The sequence below is a fragment of the Camelus ferus genome, chromosome 10 (genome assembly GCF_009834535.1).
Source record: "Camelus ferus isolate YT-003-E chromosome 10, BCGSAC_Cfer_1.0, whole genome shotgun sequence".
NCBI classification, from domain to species: domain Eukaryota; kingdom Metazoa; phylum Chordata; class Mammalia; order Artiodactyla; family Camelidae; genus Camelus; species Camelus ferus.
Window position 1 is genome coordinate 4,713,276 of NC_045705.1, and position 4,070 is coordinate 4,717,345.

At 40.8% G+C, this 4,070-nt stretch overlaps 1 non-coding gene across 1 annotated transcript; it reads left to right on the forward strand.

Annotated features, from left to right (window-relative positions):
• Nucleotides 1-1,037: 1,037 nt before the first annotated feature.
• TRNAA-UGC lies at nucleotides 1,038-1,109 on the forward strand. The gene has a single exon. It is a non-coding gene; the product is annotated as a tRNA-Ala (tRNA).
• Nucleotides 1,110-4,070: the final 2,961 nt, after the last annotated feature.

The following is a 4,070-nucleotide window of genomic DNA, read 5'->3' on the forward strand; positions in this document are numbered from 1 at the left end:
CTAGATTCCCCTCACCTTGGCTGGCTGGCATCTCTATTGGCCTAGGAGGGTTACCTGGTGGAGTGGCCCAGACTCTCATTCCAGGGGGGTCTGAGTATCTGATCATTATGTTCTCAGGCTCCGATTGCTGCACTTGTCCATTTACCACCAAAATGAGGCAGGAAAGTGCCAGCAGATGCACCGATGGACCATCTGGGTCTCACATAATTCTTCCCTGCCAGCACTCTGTAAAAGCCCTACCTTCTCCGGAGGACCAGAGTCAATTACACGTGCAGATGTGGTGACTCATTTCTATGCTGCCTCGTCACTAGGATGAGGAAACTCTGAGGTAACTGGGCATCAGTCATAACTTCGAGTTTAAACTGAAATGTTTACTGTGTGTTCCTTTGTCAGCTTTTCTCTTCTGTGAAATCAGATCCTCTGGAATTACAAATTTTAAAAGTTGGAGGTCAACTTTTATCCTTTGATTGCCAGACCTGTGTGTTCTACTTATTAGGGACACAATTCCATATAATGGTAAACACGAAGGGATGTAAATACAAAGGAATGGAATTGTGGGGTCACGTGGTAAGTGAAGATTTAACTTCATAAAAAAGCTGCCCAACTATTTTCCAAAGTGGCTGTATCATTTTGCAGCCCTCCCCTGGCTCCAGCAACTTCCTATTTCACGTTTCTCAGTTCTAATACGTGTGTAGAAGTATCTCACTTTGGTTTTCATTTGTATTTTTTCTTACAGCTGGCGATGTTTTAAAGGACAGTTTGGCTTGAGAATCTGACTTAGCGTCCCCGTGCTGCCCCTTTCTAGCTGAGTCGCCTTCAATAGGTTACCCAACCCCTCTAAGCTTCAGTTGCCTCAAATGGGCAAAAACACTCTGTCTCACAGGACTGATATGCAGTTAAATGTGAGAATGTATGTAAAGGGCTATATAATGTGTGGTATATAGTAGATGTGCAATAAATATGGGTACTTGTGAGTCTTCTCAACTAGTTCTGTTGTTTTCAAAATTCCATGATTAAAAAAAAAACAAAACAGGGGGGAAGGTATAGCTCAGTGGTAGAGTGCATGCCTTGCATGCACAAGGTCCTGAGTTCAATCCCCAGTACCTCCATTAAAGATAAATAAATTAAAAAACCTAATTATCTCCCCCAAGTAAAAAAGAAATAAAAAGAAAGAAATATATATAAAAACACTTTCAGATGTTGTAAAGTGCACTTGGACCCAGGTCGACTCAACCGGCCATTGATCATGTCCTAATAAATTTCCCAGGCCACTAGTTACACATGGACCTGTTGCCTAAGAGGGTCCCGAAGTTTCAAGCCCAAGAGAAGGCTCCTGCAGCCAGTATGAGTGTGTTTATGTTTTACCTGGAGCGTTATATGTTCTCTGTTCTTGTCTTGCTGGATAATGAAGGCTGCATTAACAGCGCCAATTGCAAGGTGTGGGTTTGATTTATAGCTCTTTGTTACTTTCTCTGGCAGTCACCAGGCAATCTAAAGATAATTTAGACTGAAATTGTTCTTTGCAATTTAGGCATTTAATTAGGGGTTTTAAAGCTTAATTAAAAAGTTAAATCATTTGTCCTTATTTCTGAAACAATGCTATTGTGGGTGGTTCAATTATGTAAAATAAGACATAATAAGATATATATTTCCATGCCTGAAGTTACAGCATCATTCACACATAACAGCACAGCCCCATAAAATGTGTTTGAGAAGATAGAACAAAACTGAAATGTAGAGCCATTAAATAGGTATTGAAGGTAACTTCTGGTCTGTGAAGTTGTTTTTCTCTCTTTTGTCTTATGGTCTTAGCAACATATGACTTTTCCCTCTAAAAATGTAAATGATGAGAAAAAAAGATCTTGAGCGTATTACCTACAATCTCATCTGAATTGTGCACCAAAGAAAACTAGGAGGAAACTTCTCATCAATCTTCAGTTAGTTAGCGCTAGAAAGAAGCTGCGTGGCTTGTTTCTGGGTAATCAGAATCATTCTTCAGATGCATAAATGCACTTTCTAATTTTTAAGGTCTCCACTAACCGAGGCCCTGAACCTCTCCATTTTTTGGAAGATTTTTGTTCATCCCTACATTCCCACATGTTCTAGGGACTCACCTGTTATTCTTTCCTCCATAACTGCCTTGATTTTGTAGAGTGAAGTCTTTTGCTTCAAGATGGGCTGTGAAGTATGTGAAAACTGCACAGAGATTAAATACCTGGGTTGTAAAACTCTTGCTATGATATCTTGGAAGATTGGTGGTGTCTAAATGTGGTGGCTCATACAATAAGCAATGACTATATGATGCCATTCCTGGATAAGACCAAGAGAGCAGAGACCAGCTGACAGGCTGTATGGAAAAAGGGCTGGATGCTGGCAGGAGTGAGAGCAGTGTTCTGATGAGCACCCACGCTCCTAGGAATTCACCCTCAACCCCGGCTGTACGTATTGGGGGCTAACGGAGCATGACTAGAAAGAAAGTGCTATGTAAACCTTTCCTATTGGACGACGTTGCAATTAAGATTTCAGGAATGGTATAGAAAATGTCTGTGAATTGTGGAGGCTCGGTTTGGATGAGAATAAACAGGGATACTGCAGCTTGATAAGACTAGCCCCACCTTTTGGCTGTAGAAGAGGTTGGTTCCTACAGTGGTGTGAATGTCCTCAGGTCAATGAAAGTCATCACAGTCTAAGATTGTGTTGACTGGTCCACAATAGATATTACCTGGGCCTTGGTGTCTGTGCTGCAGAGGGGGAGTGACTGGTGGAGGGCTAAGGGTAAAACATAGTTTCTTTACCTTCGCATTTCTAAGGAACCCTGAAAACAGGCACATTGTGTTTGTCGTTGAGCCTACAGTGAGCCGGTCAGAGTCCTTCAGGACAAAGTCACTCATCCTCCCGGCTTTTGAGATTGTAAGTAGCTGACTGTCTCTCAGCTGACTCCTCTCTGGGACTTGCTTTCAGCGGAATAAAGCCTCCTCACTCAAGGTCACAGCCCTCTCCTGGGGATGGGCAGGGGGATCTGCATCCAACGCTGGTCAATGCAGGGTAAACAGTCCTGTTCTCCCATTTCCACTCCTGACAACTCTGAAGTGCCCATAGGATTGGCTGAGGTTACAAAATCTGGGGTTTGGTACATCTTTGCTGAAGAATGGAGGCTTAAATCAGAATACCACACCTGACAGCTATAATAAGGCCTTAAGCTGGTGTTCATCTTTTGGGCATAGAGAACTATTTCGGAAGAATAATACATACCTTTTTGAGTACTTATGACTGCTTTTCATGTATTAACTCATGTAATCTTACAGTATTATTCTAAGATAGGTACCTGTATGTAGGGAGGAAGTGACTTCAGCTCCATTGTCTTCATCTTCTTGTCTTGGTGGTGCCTTCTATTTACCACCAAAAAATGTTTGAAATAAAATCTCTTAGAATGTGAAAGCAGAATTATGAGAATTCTACATTTGAATTGAGTAAGTATTAATCTGCATCATTGGTTTGATAATCATTTATGATTACAAAGCTAAAAAGTAACAGAATCACAATAAAAAAGGTTTGGGTTATTTTAGGGAAGATTCCCATGACTTGGTTATTCTCTGGTCATCATCTGAAATGGATGCTGTTTCTCCAGGGCTGGCCTTGCCAAACACCCTTGGTTTAGTGTAGCTCATCCCAGTGCTGTTACGCCAGACAGCCTGCAGGTGTTCTCCTCTGAGGGCAGATACTTTTAAACTATTTCTTTTCTTTTCTTTTCTTTTTTACAATTGAAGTACAGTCAGTTACAATGTGTCAGTTTCAGCACAGCACAATGTTCCAGTCATATATATACACATATACACACACATACATGTATTTGTTTTCATATTCTTTTCATTAAACATTATTACAATATATTGAATACAGTTCCCTGTGCTATACAGAAGAGATCTGATTTTTTAATCTATTTTTATATATAGTGGCTACCATTTGCAAATCTCAAACTCCCAAATTTATCCCTTCCCTTCCCACCCCCTTTCCCTGATAACCATAAGATTGTTTACTATGTCTGTGAGTCTATATCTGTTTTGTAGATG